A 15,607-nucleotide genomic window follows, 5' to 3' on the forward strand; every position below is an offset into this window, starting at 1 on the left:
AGTTTAATAAACAAAAATAATCTTTACAAACACCAATGGTGACTTTTACTTTGACATTAACCCGAAAACGCTTTTACTTTGACACTATCGCCAAACGCTTCCAGGTAACTCCTTCCGGTTCCAGTCAGCAGTCCATCTCTCTCTCGCCTGCTTCTGTTTCTCCTGGCGTTTTATACTCTCTCCATGCCAATTACTGAAACAAGAGACAGGTGTTGATCGTTTCCGCCCAAACCACTCACTTACTGTTCGTCTCCTACTTCTCTCTCCTGCTGCAGACTTCGCTAAACCACGCCCCCCCTGCCTCAACCACGTAATACAAACAATTACTCACACTTGTGTGGTGTGATATTACTGGCAGATCCAATATACTGTAGTTGACACAGCATTGTCTTTTATTTTCAATCTTTCTGAAAATGAAAGTTTGTGCCTTATTTGTAAACTAATCAAAAATCAGGCAGTAGCTATGTTGGCATCACACTTTACTTATGTGCAGTTTGCAGTATCGCATCAGAAACAAGTGATGGAAATGCAAAATAAAAAAAAAAAATTACAATTTTGAGGTGGTTTTTGACATGCGAAAAGGATAATTGCGAGTAATGGGAGACATTTGCTGAATAAATTCCTCCATGCATCAAAAATATATCTAACTTTGCACCATGGGACTATGTTCAAATGTTTTATGTGATATTTCAATTTTGCGCACAAGTTAAATTTGCACCTTTGGATGGAAACCTTGCTAGTGATATAGAGGCAGGTGGCAGTGATATAGTGACAAGTGTAGATCTTCTTCTACGGAGGCAGTGTTTAACCACACTATTATGTCATAAATTGGCACATACCAAAACCTGTTGTTTTGGCAGACTGGCTTCAATAGAACCAGTTTTTTAGACTAATGTGAAAGTTTTGAATTATAAAACTACATAATGTTTGTATAGCACAATGACCTTTTCTATGTCGAAATAAATGTGAATTAATTAATGCGAAAGTTTTTAATTATAAAAATACATAATGTTTTTATAGCACAATGACCTTTTCTATGTCCATAGATCAAGTGAATTTTGATTTCTAAGTTCATGAACCCTTTAAAACCACTGCAGCAGATACTTTAAGTCCTGCAAGTAGCATTCTATGGACTTTGGGGGCCAAGGCAACACCCTGACTGACAACTCTGTAATGAACCCAATGTTTCCCAGCAGAGCATTACCCAGAACATAATACTGCCTCCAATGGCCTGCCTTTAACCCATAGTTTATCCTGCTGCCATCTCTTCCCAAAACACCACACATGCACCTGGCCATCAACCTCATCTAAAAGGAAATATGATTCATTGGATCAAGCAACCTTCTTCCATTGCTCCATGGTCCAGTTCTGATGCTCACATGGCCATTGTAGACACTTTCAGACAACTCTTTTTTTTTCTTTACTAAAAACAAAAAAACAAAAACCACTTTGAATTGTTAAGCTTTGGTCATTAATGAGTTTTAAGATGACTAGCTTCCTATGGCAGAACACAGCGAGTCATGTGTGCATGAAGAAATCAAACAAAGATAAAAGCTTGTCGCATTAGCTCAACAGCTTCCACACTGCTGTTGAGCAAGAGCCACGATGAAGCTACAATTGCATCTCAGCTTTGCCTCAATGTGCTTGTATGTGCGGGGTGGGATATTTTAGCCGGATCACCGCAATGAAAAGTGGAACAATTGTGAAGGACACTTTTTCAAGGGATGGACCCATCTTCGACTGCTTCTTCGAAAAGCTTCTGTGGACTTCTTTTGTAGATGTAATGAAGAGAAATGTATTTCCATTGCTATTTTTCCAACTTTAAAACATGTGCCAGTTTTTTGGGGCATATAAAATAAGACATACTGAAGTCTCTGATTTGTCAGAGCATGATCTCTTGAAGAATATCACAACTTGGTATATATCCCCATCGGGAAGATCTTTCATTTCAACCTTTGATAATGTCTCTTGAATAATAAGAAATAGCATAACGTCTTTTCTGACTACACCTATCTGGAGTAATGAATATCAGTGAACATACAATTAAAATCAATTATTCACCTTAATGACTTTACAACTCCATTTGTGTTTCACATAAGTGAGATTTAGGTAACCGATACTTTTAAGCATATTGTTTTTTTTTTCATAACAAATGGTTCTCTATAAACTATTAAATGGTCTGTCATTTGACAGATTAAGGCATGACGTTAACATAAAGAAATCCAATTTGCATATGTAAAGTAAAATTCAAAGCAAGATCAAGTGATCAAAAAGAAACCTTTGATATCCTTACTTACTGAATATTTCATAATGAATGAATTATTAATTTCACAATTAATACAACCAAATTTTTTTTTAATTCACACTTTTTTTTTTGCCATTGTTCTTTTTGTTCCTGACAGGTTGTTGAGGATATGCTCCGAGCAAAGTTGCATTCACTCCCTCCTCAAGACCCTCCCCATCAACAACATATATTTTAAGTGGTGTGTTTCATCTCAATGTGAAATACATTCATGAAAAGGGAAACTGGCACAACACAGGCTACATTCACTGGATCACGTATCACCACATAAATGTGAAGGGGCTTAGTTTTTATAGAGCTCTTGTCCAAAACAATCAGGAGAAATGTAAGTGGAAATGGCTGACGGTGAAGCAACTTGTCGGGATTCTTTCTAAAGTCTTTTTGGCCAACCCCATGCAAACCTCCTTCAATCATCAAAACGCAGGACCTTTAAACCTGAACGGCTTTAGATGAAATAGCAGACAGCTTTTCCATAGGGGAAAAGACAGAGGACCTCCTAGACACCACAATGCCATGTGTGACGACAACAATGGAAGTCAGAGAAGCAGAACTTGACTTTTCTAAAGTCACAACAAGCAGCAAACCCCCTCCTAACTTCAGATAATATTGCAGGCCTGTGCTCTGTGCTCATACACCAAACTAGCACTGGTTTGAAAAGATGCTTTAAGAGGATGATATTAGAAAAAGAAAACTACACCACATCGTCAACACTTTCGTATTTCTCTGCCAGAGGCAAAACATTTTTATAGTGAAGGACTGTTTTACCAAAAAAAACGTGATGAATTCAGATAAACTGCCTTGTAAATAAATATATCTAAACATGCTTAGAACACTATACAGTACATTTCCTTAACAAGCAAAGCTGTCTCTTGTTTTCTTTAAATAATTATTTTGTCAATCACAAAAAAAAACCCCTATCACATTACAAAATTAAAATGGGCTGCTGTTGCCGTTTCATGTTGAGTTTAACCAATGATTCAGGATCACTTTCACAGCAGTTACATTGAAAATGATGCGCCTTTTAGTTCATTGGAATTAATTATGGGTGTGTGTCTCACTGGATTCTATTTCTATGACCTACAATAAATTCCCACATTAAAATAAGCTGGAACTGTAATTCTGATGTGTGTGTTGATATGTGTAACATTACATCCACCAGTTGCAGTGCAGTGAACACCTTTTGTCTTATCATATGTACATAGTAAAACCCAGACTCAGATAAAACAAAGATAAGGACACGGTGTAACCTTCCTGTCTAATGTCCTGAAGCAGCAAATGAAATGTTGACGTGATGAGGTTATGGTGGTTGTCTTTGTCTCTCCTTACTGTAGTTCCTATGCATTTGCAACTGCAGAAAACATTTAGGACTCCAGATACTTCTCCATGTCAAGAAATACTGTGCCAGGACTGGGCTTTACTTCAGTCTGTTCTTAGAAAACATGGCTACATGTGCAGATGCTTTATAGTAAAGTGTGTCTACATCGCAGAAGTGCACAGGATCAAACATATGCCGTGCAATTGGGTTTACAGAGGACATCATAAAGAGAAAATACAGACTGCAGTTTTACCACCGAAGGTAAGCTATGATGGTTTACAAGATTTAAAATAACAATTTAGTTTAATATTTATTTTGTGCAATGAGAAGATTAAATATTCTCAATTTTGGTAACAGTAATTAGAAAAGATTCAACATTTAGCTGAAATACTGATTATATGACATGCTATATTATATTATTCTAAACATACTGTAATGAGAATTCAGTTGAGATCACATAAACAGTACAGAAGAAAACTAAATACATAAAATCCCAGTAATTACACACCATCTATTAACAAGAGATTGAAATCAGCACTTGTTTTGTGTTTACATAAGTTTTTTTTCCAGTGCTGCACTTTTAACATCGAGGAAAAAGACCCAGACTCTCACTGTATTTTCTTGACAGCTTATTAGGAGCTTGCTAAGAGGGAAGATGCATTCATCTAAACAAGGCATCACTTCAAAAACATGTCTTATAATTGGTGTATTTCATATTAAAAGAAAAACGGTTACAAGACTGGACAAGCAACCAAAAGAAAAATCTTCTTTCTGCACCACTGACCATCATTCTGGTCAAACCGCAGAAGGATTTCCAGGGAACGCTTTTGAAGGCACCTCTGAAAGAAGTTTATGCAAACAGGTGTCAGATCTAGCTAAGATGCTAAGGACTACCTTCCCATCTGCCACACGGTTGAGAATAGTTTTTAATCAAAAGGGTTCAACCATCTGTCCCATATACCAGGCTACAAGATATTCACAACCGCACCAAGGAGTCGAAATTGAAATAAATGAGTTAGCGGAAAGTGCTATGAAATTTGCATCCAATTCTAGTAATGATGCTGTCGTCCACATGGAAAAAATACTGATGTTATTAGGAATGGGACTTTTCCAAATGAAATCAAAGGACAGCATAGTTACAGCAGAGACTGAGACATTATCGACAGATAAGATACAAACAAACGCCCCAAAACACAGAAACCAAGTTCCACTGAAAATGTTTAGGCTAAGAAGAAGCCTATGGAAACCAAGGCCAACGACTGTCTTAACAGATGACGAATTGAAAGGTGATGACAAGAGGACTTCAATCATGTCATTCAGTCAAACGGTTTTTAAACCGCATAATTCAGAATATAAAACAAAAGAATCAAGCATATCAGAGAGCTTCGAGACAGAAAGCACTAAAGATATTCTGTTGAGTACAGAATATCTTGAAATGGATTCAAGTGAATTAGAAAATCTGGCCACCTCCACAAAATATGCTAATACTATCACACTTACAAAACAACAGATGGGAATAACACCAGTGCCGACTGAAACAGACTGTACAACAGAACTAGAGAGACCATCAGCAGAAAATGAAGGAAGTGAGAAGAAAACATTTTCAGGGGGCAAAGAAATCGGGCCAACAGTGGGAGCAGTTCAAGAAACCACAATATTTGGTCAAAGACACCAGACAAGCTCCAGTGGAATTAGATTAAGGATTGCAAAATCAACAATGGAAAAACAAAACAGTGTATCTGTTGTAAAACAGGATGACAAAGAATACTCTGTGCAAAGAGAAGACTGGACAGCAATGGAGAAGCTGATCTTGGTTACAAGTAAAACTAACATTTTAATGACAAAAGAATCCCGAACAAATAAACCAGTGACACTAACCACATCCAAAGGGAATAAACATACTGCCATGCTTACAGAAAAAGAGACTGGAATGACAACAGAAATTGAGTTAGAAAAACTTCAAGATAAAAAACCAGTGGAGAGAACGGATACAACATACAAAGAAAGTCAGTCAGAGCCTGTTGATTTGAATACACAACATCTTGAAACAGAAGGAACAAATGAACCAATGACACCAAACACATTCAAAAAATATGCAGATTTCCTGGACACTGAACAAGACAGAAGAATGACAACGGATATTCCTGAAACAGAATGTACAGAAATCAACTTATCAACTGTAGACAAAAGAACATCATGGGAGAGAGCATCTACGACAACTGAAGAAAGACAGTCAGAACCTGTTGATTTCATTTCAAACCATATTGAAACAAAAATGACACCAACCACATCCACAAAGTCTGCAGAAGATTTTACAGTGACCAGACAAAAGACATTAATGACAACAGAGGCACTTGAAACTGAATGTACAACAGAAATCAAGTTGCAAACACCAGAAGGTAAAACACCTGTGATGACAACAGCAACCACAAATGAAGAAAGACAGTCAGAACCTGTTGATTTCATTTCAAACAATATTGAAACAAAAATGACACCAACCACATCCACAAAATCTGCAGAAGATTTTACAGTGACCAGACAAGAGACATTAATGACAACAGAGGCACTTGAAACTGAATGTACAACAGAAATCGAGTTGCAAACACAAGAAGATAAAACACCTGTGATGACAACAGCAACCACAAATGAAGAAAGACAGTCAGAACCTGTTGATTTCATTTCAGAAAATAATGAATCCAAAGGAACTAAAGAACCACTTGGACCAAGCACTTCTGTTAAATATGCAGATTTCATTTCAACCAGACAAGAGACATCACTGACAACAGAAACCCTTGAAACTGAATGTACAACAGAAAATGAGTTACAAACACCAGAAGATAAAACATCTGTTATGACAACAGCTAACATACATGAAGAAACACAATCAAAACCCGCTGATTTCATTTCAGAAAACATTGAGTCAGAAGGTAAAACTGAACCACTTACAGCAATTACTTCAATAAAATATGCAGAATATTTCATTTCAACCAGACAAGAGACATTAATGACAACAGAAACCCTTGAAACTGAATGTACAACAGATATTGAGTTACAAATACCAGAAGATAAAACACCTGTGAGGACAACAGCTACCACACATGACGAAAGCCAGTCAGAACCTGTTGATTTCATTTCAGAAAATACTGAGTCAAAAGGAACAAAAGAACCACTTGGATCAAGCACTTCTATAAAATATGCAGATTTCATTTCAACCAGACAAGATACATCACTGACAACAGAGGCTCTTGAAACTCAATGTACAACAGAAATCAAGTTGCAAACACCAGAAGATAAAACACCTGTGGAGAGAATGGGTACCACAAATGAAGAAAGACAGTCAGAAAATAATGGTTTACTTTTAGAACATCTAACAAAAAGTACAACTGAACCAGTTATAGCAACCCCTTCGATAAAATATGCAGATTTCACAATGAACAGAGAAGAGACATTAATGACAACAGAAACCCTTGAAACTGAATGTACAACAGAAACTGAGTTACAAACACCAGAAGATAAAACACCTGTTATGACAACAGCTACCACACATGAGGAAAGAAAGTCAGAACCTGTTGATTTCATTTCAGAAAATATTGAGTCAAAAGGTACAACTGAACCCATGACACCAACCACGTCCATAAAATATGCAGAAGATTTCATTTCAACCAGACAAGCAACATTAATGATAACAGAGGCTCTTGAAACTGAATGTACAACAGAAATCAAGTTGCAAACACCAGAAGATAAAACACCTGTGATGACAACAGCAACCACACATGAAGAAAGACAGTCAGAATCTAATGGCTTACATTCAGAACATCTAACAAAAAGTACAACTGAACCACTTACAGCAACCACTTCAATAAAATATGCAGAAGATTTAATTTCAACCAGACAAGAGACATTAATGACAACAGAAACCCTTGAAACTGAATGTACAACAGAAATTGAGTTACAAACACCAGAAGATAAAACACCTGTGATGACAACAGCAACCACACATGAAGAAAGACAGTCACAATCTAATGGCTTACATTCAGAACATCTAACAAAAAGTACAAATGAACCAGTTATAGCAACCACTTTGACAAAATATGCAGATTTCACAATGAACAGAGAAGAGACATTAATGACAACACAAACCCTTGAAACTGAATGTACAACAGAAATTGAGTTACAAACACCAGAAGATAAAACGCCTGTAATGACAACAGCTACCACACATGAAGAAAGACAGTCAGAACCTGCTGATTTCATTTCAGAAAATACTGAGTCAAAAGGAGCAAATGAACCACTAACACTAACTACTTCCATAAAACATTCAGAAGAATTTATTTCAAGCAGACAAGAGACATTAATGAATACAGAGGCTCTTGAAACTGAATGTACAACAGAAATTAAGTTGCAAACACCAGAAGATAAAACACCTGTGGAGAGAATGGGTACCACAAATGAAGAAAGACAGTCAGAAAATAATGGTTTACTTTTAGAACATCTAACAAAACGTACAACTGAACCAGTTATAGCAACCCCTTCGACAAAATATGCAGATTTCACAATGAACAGAGAAGAGACATTAATGACAACAGAAACCCTTGAAACTGAATGTACAACAGAAATTGAGTTACAAACACCAGAAGATAAAACATCTGTTATGACAACAGCAACCACTCATGAGGAAAGAAAGTCAGAACCTGTTGATTTCATTTCAGAAAATATTGAGTCAAAAGGTACAACTGAACCCATGACACCAACCACATCCATAAAATATGCAGAAAATTTCATTTCAACCAGACAAGCGACATCACTGACAACAGAGGCTCTTGAAACTGAATGTACAACAGAAATTGAGTTACAAACACCAGAAGATAAAACACATGTGATGACAACAGCAACCACACATGAAGAAAGACAGTCAGAATCTAATGGCTTACATTCAGAACATCTAACAAAAAGTACAACTGAACCACTTACAGCAACCATTTCAATAAAATATGCAGAAGATTTAATTTCAACCAGACAAGAGACATTAATGACAACAGAAACCCTTGAAACTGAATGTACAACAGAAATTGAGTTACAAACACCAGAAGATAAAACACCTGTGATGACAACAGCAACCACACATGAAGAAAGACAGTCAGAACCTGTTGATTTCATTTCAGAAAACATTGAGTCAAAAGGTAAAACTGAACCAGTGACACCAACCACGTCCATAAAATATGCAGAAAATTTAATTTCAACCAGACAAGCGACATCACTGACAACAGAGGCTCTTGAAACTGAATGTACAACAGAAATCACGCTGCAAACACCAGAAGATAAAACACATGTGATGACAACAGCAACCACACATGAAGAAAGACAGTCAGAATCTAATGGCTTACATTCAGAACATCTAACAAAAAGTACAACTGAACCACTTACAGCAACCACTTCAATAAAATATGCAGAAGATTTAATTTCAACCAGACAAGAGACATTAATGACAACAGAAACCCTTGAAACTGAATGTACAACAGAAATTAAGTTACAAACACCAGAAGATAAAACACCTGTGATGACAACAGCAACCACACATGAAGAAAGAGAGTCAGAACCTGTTGATTTCATTTCAGAAAATACTCAGTCAAAAGGTACAACTGAACCAGTTACACCAACCACGTCCATAAAATATGCAAAAGATTTCATTTCAACCAGACAAGATACATTAATGACAACAGAGGCTCTTGAAACTGAATGTACAACAGAAAATGAGTTTCAAACACCAGAAGAAAAAACATCTGTTATGACAACAGCTAACATACATGAAGAAACACAATCAAAACCTGCTGATTTCATTTCAGAAAACATTGAGTCAAAAGGTAAAACTGAACCAGTGACACCAACCACGTCCATAAAATATGCAGAAGATTTCATTTCAACCAGACAAGCATCATCACTGACAACAGAGGCTCTTGAAACTGAATGTACAACAGAAATTAAGTTGCAAACACCAGAAGATAAAACACCTGTGGAGAGAATGGGTACCACAAATGAAGAAAGACAGTCAGAAAATAATGGTTTACTTTTAGAACATCTAACAAAAAGTACAACTGAACCAGTTATAGCAACCCCTTCGACAAAATATGCAGATTTCACAATGAACAGAGAAGAGACATTAATGACAACACAAACCCTTAAAACTGAATGTACAACAGAAATTGAGTTACAAACACCAGAAGATAAAACATCTGTTATGACAACAGCAACCACACATGAGGATAGAAAGTCAAAACCTGTTGATTTCATTTCAGAAAATATTGAGTCAAAAGGTACAACTGAACCCATGACACCAACCACGTCCATAAAATATGCAGAAGATTTCATTTCAACCAGACAAGCAACATTAATGACAACAGAGGCTCTTGAAACTGAATGTACAACAGAAATCAAGTTGCAAACACCAGAAGATAAAACACCTGTGATGACAACAGCAACCACACATGAAGAAAGACAGTCACAATCTAATGGCTTACATTCAGAACATCTAACAAAAAGTACAAATGAACCAGTTATAGCAACCACTTTGACAAAATATGCAGATTTCACAATGAACAGAGAAGAGACATTAATGACAACACAAACCCTTGAAACTGAATGTACAACAGAAATTGAGTTACAAACACCAGAAGATAAAACGCCTGTAATGACAACAGCTACCACACATGAAGAAAGACAGTCAGAACCTGCTGATTTCATTTCAGAAAATACTGAGTCAAAAGGAGCAAATGAACCACTAACACTAACTACTTCCATAAAACATTCAGAAGAATTTATTTCAAGCAGACAAGAGACATTAATGAATACAGAGGCTCTTGAAACTGAATGTACAACAGAAATTAAGTTGCAAACACCAGAAGATAAAACACCTGTGGAGAGAATGGGTACCACAAATGAAGAAAGACAGTCAGAAAATAATGGTTTACTTTTAGAACATCTAACAAAACGTACAACTGAACCAGTTATAGCAACCCCTTCGACAAAATATGCAGATTTCACAATGAACAGAGAAGAGACATTAATGACAACAGAAACCCTTGAAACTGAATGTACAACAGAAATTGAGTTACAAACACCAGAAGATAAAACATCTGTTATGACAACAGCAACCACTCATGAGGAAAGAAAGTCAGAACCTGTTGATTTCATTTCAGAAAATATTGAGTCAAAAGGTACAACTGAACCCATGACACCAACCACATCCATAAAATATGCAGAAAATTTCATTTCAACCAGACAAGCGACATCACTGACAACAGAGGCTCTTGAAACTGAATGTACAACAGAAATCAAGTTGCAAACACCAGAAGATAAAACACATGTGATGACAACAGCAACCACACATGAAGAAAGACAGTCAGAATATAATGGCTTACATTCAGAACATCTAACAAAAAGTACAACTGAACCACTTACAGCAACCATTTCAATAAAATATGCAGAAGATTTAATTTCAACCAGACAAGAGACATTAATGACAACAGAAACCCTTGAAACTGAATGTACAACAGAAATTGAGTTACAAACACCAGAAGATAAAACACCTGTGATGACAACAGCAACCACACATGAAGAAAGACAGTCAGAACCTGTTGATTTCATTTCAGAAAACATTGAGTCAAAAGGTAAAACTGAACCAGTGACACCAACCACGTCCATAAAATATGCAGAAGATTTCATTTCAACCAGACAAGCATCATCACTGACAACAGAGGCTCTTGAAACTGAATGTACAACAGAAATCACGCTGCAAACACCAGAAGATAAAACACATGTGATGACAACAGCAACCACACATGAAGAAAGACAGTCAGAATCTAATGGCTTACATTCAGAACATCTAACAAAAAGTACAACTGAACCACTTACAGCAACCACTTCAATAAAATATGCAGAAGATTTAATTTCAACCAGACAAGAGACATTAATGACAACAGAAACCCTTGAAACTGAATGTACAACAGAAATTGAGTTACAAACACCAGAAGATAAAACACCTGTGATGACAACAGCAACCACACATGAAGAAAGACAGTCACAATCTAATGGCTTACATTCAGAACATCTAACAAAAAGTACAAATGAACCAGTTATAGCAACCACTTTGACAAAATATGCAGAAGATTTCACAATGAACAGAGAAGAGACATTAATGACAACAGGAACCCTTGAAACTGAATGTACAACAGAAATCGAGTTACAAACACCAGAAGATAAAACATCTGTTATGACAACAGCTACCACACATGAAGAAAGACAGTCAGAACCTGTTGATTTCATTTCAGAAAATATTGAGTCAAAAGGTACAACTGAACCAGTTACACCAACCACGTCCATAAAATATGCAAAAGATTTCATTTCAACCAGACAAGATACATTAATGACAACAGAGGCTCTTGAAACTGAATGTACAACAGAAATTGAGTTACAAACACCAGAAGAAAAAACACCTGTGATGACAACAGCTACCATACATGAAGAAACAGAATCAAAACCTGCTGATTTCATTTCAGAAAACATTGAGTCAGAAGGTACAACTGAACCAGTGACACCAGCCACGTCCATAAAATATGCAGAAGATTTCATTTCAACCAGACAAGCATCATCACTGACAACAGAGGCTCTTGAAACTGAATGTACAACAGAAATCAAGTTGCAAACACCAGAAGATAAAACACCTGTGGAGAGAATGGGTACCACAAATGAAGAAAGACAGTCAGAACCTGTTGATTTCATTTCAGAAAATAATGAATCCAAAGGAACAAAAGAACCACTTAGACCAAGCACTTCTATTAAATATGCAGATTTCATTTCAACCAGACAAGAGACATCACTGACAACAGAGGCTCTTGAAACTGAATGTACAACAGAAATCACGCTGCAAACACCAGAAGATAAAACACATGTGGAGAGAATAGATACCACAAATGAAGAAAGACAGTCAGAAAATAATGGTTTACTTTTAGAACATCTAACAAAAAGTACAACTGAACCAGTTATAGTAACCACTTCGACAAAACTTGCAGATTTCACAATGAACAGAGAAGAGACATTAATGACAACACAAACCCTTGAAACTGAATTTACAACAGAAATCGAGTTACAAACACCAGAAGATAAAACACCTGTTATGACAACAGCTACCACACATGAGGATAGAAAGTCAGAACCTGTTGATTTCATTTCAGAAAATACTGAGTCAAAAGGTACAACTGAACCAGTTACACCAACCACTTCAATAAAATATGCAGAAGATTTCATTTCAACCAGACAAGCATCATCACTGACAACAGAGGCTCTTGAAACTGAATGTACAACAGAAATCAAGTTGCAAACACCAGAAGATAAAACACATGTGATGACAACAGCAACCACACATGAAGAAAGACAGTCAGAATCTAATGGCTTACATTCAGAACATCTAACAAAAAGTACAACTGAACCACTTACAGCAACCACTTCAATAAAATATGCAGAAGATTTAATTTCAACCAGACAAGAGACATTAATGACAACAGAAACCCTTGAAACTGAATGTACAACAGAAATTGAGTTACAAACACCAGAAGATAAAACACCTGTGAGGACAACAGCAACCACACATGACGAAAATATTGAGTCAAAAGGTACAACTGAACCAGTGACTCCAACCACTTCAATAAAATATGCAGAAGATTTAATTTCAACCAGAGAAGAGACATTAATAACAACAGAGGCTCTTGAAACTGAATGTACAACAGAAATCAAGTTGCAAACACCAGAAGATAAAACACCTGTTATGACAACAGCTACCACACATGAGGATAGAAAGTCAGAACCTGTTGATTTAATTTCAGAAAATATTGAGTCAAAAGGTACAACTGAACCAGTTACACCAACCACTTCAATAAAATATGCAGAAGATTTCATTTCAACCAGACAAGCATCATCACTGACAACAGAGGCTCTTGAAACTGAATGTACAACAGAAATCAAGTTGCAAACACCAGAAGATAAAACACCTGTGATGACAACAGCAACCACACATGAAGAAAGACAGTCAGAATCTAATGGCTTACATTCAGAACATCTAACAAAAAGTACAAATGAACCACTTACAGCAACCATTTCAATAAAATATGCAGAAGATGTAATTTCAACCAGACAAGAGACATTAATGACAACAGAAACCCTTGAAACTGAATGTACAACAGAAATTGAGTTACAAACACCAGAAGATAAAACACCTGTGAGGACAACAGCAACCACACATGACGAAAATATTGAGTCAAAAGGTACAACTGAACCAGTGACTCCAACCACTTCAATAAAATATGCAGAAGATTTAATTTCAACCAGAGAAGAGACATTAATGACAACAGAGGCTCTTGAAACGGAATGTACAACAGAAATCAAATTACAAACACCAGAAAATAAACCCATGGAGAGAACAGATACCACAGAAAGACACCCAGAACTTGATGACTTAAGGTCAGAAGGTCGAGCAACAAAAATTGCAAATGAGCCAGTGACCCCAACCATTTCCAGAGAACATGATGTCACACCGCCAGAGCATGAAATGCTTCCTGATACAGGATGTGCAACAGACTCAAAGTGCTCAACAGAAAAACCTGAAGATATTCTGGAGATACAATCAATGGAAGGGAAAGAAAAGAAGCCAACGATGGCTGTACCAGGGGTGGAAACTAAATCACCACCAATCATAGAAACAGAAGAGTCATGGCATACAGATGAAGATGGCTGCTTTGGACTAATTCATCGCACCAGCTCTGGGTTGAAAAGATGCCAGAAAAAGATTATTAAAATTAGTGATTTAAAGTCAGAGCACCTTGCAACTGAAGGTATAAATGAATTAGTTACAGCCAGAAGATATGCTGATTTAATTATGACTGAACATGAGAAAGGAATGACAACACAGAGGTTTGAAACAGAACTTACAACGGAAATTGAGTTACAAACACCAGAAGATAAAACACCTGTGAAGAGAACAGATACCACACATGAAGAAAGACTTTCAAAATATGATGGTTTAAGTTCAGAACATCTGGCAACAAAAGGTACTAATGAATTAGTTACATCCAGCCCTTTAAGAAGACATGAACACACATTCATAGAGTTAAAACATCAGATAGAAATGCCAACAGAACTTCCTGAAAAAGAATATACAAAAGAAAGGAAGATATTGCCACTAGAAGATAAAACACCACCAAGCAAAGAAACAGAAGGATCACTGCCTACATATGAAGATGGCTGCTTTGGACTAATTCATCGCACCAGCTCTGGGTTGAAAAGATGCCAAAAAAAGATTAGGAAAATTAGTGATTTAAAGTCAGAACACCTTGCAACAGAAGGTATAAATGAATTAGTTACAGCAAGAAAATATGCTGATTTAATTAAGACTGAACATGAGAAAAAAATGACAACACAGAGTCTTAAAACAGAACACACAACGGAAATTGAGTCACAAACACAGATAACAGATACCACACATGAAGAACTACAGTCGAAATATGATGGTTTAAGTTCAAAACATCTTGCAACAAAAGGTACTAATGAATTAGTTACATCCAACCCTTTAAGAAGACATGACACTTTCATAGAGACTAAACATCGGATAGAAATGACAACAGAACTTCCTGAAAGAGAATACACAAAAGAAATTGAGAAACTGACACCAGAAGATGAAACACCACCAAGTAAAGAAGCAGAAGGATCACTGCCTACAGATGAAGATGGCTGCTTTGGACTAATTCATCGCACCACCTCTGGGATGAAAAGATGCCAGGAGAAGATGATTAAAATGATGTTATACAATACCACACCAAAACCACAAGAGCCTTCAGCCATGAAACATAAACAAGAGACAACAGACCTATCTTTCATATTGCAGAATGCACTACAATCTTCACCTCTGAGTAAATATCAGAGTTCTAATCAAATTACCCAAAATA

Source organism: Carassius carassius, chromosome 36 (assembly GCF_963082965.1).
Source record: "Carassius carassius chromosome 36, fCarCar2.1, whole genome shotgun sequence".
Lineage (NCBI taxonomy): Eukaryota > Metazoa > Chordata > Actinopteri > Cypriniformes > Cyprinidae > Carassius > Carassius carassius.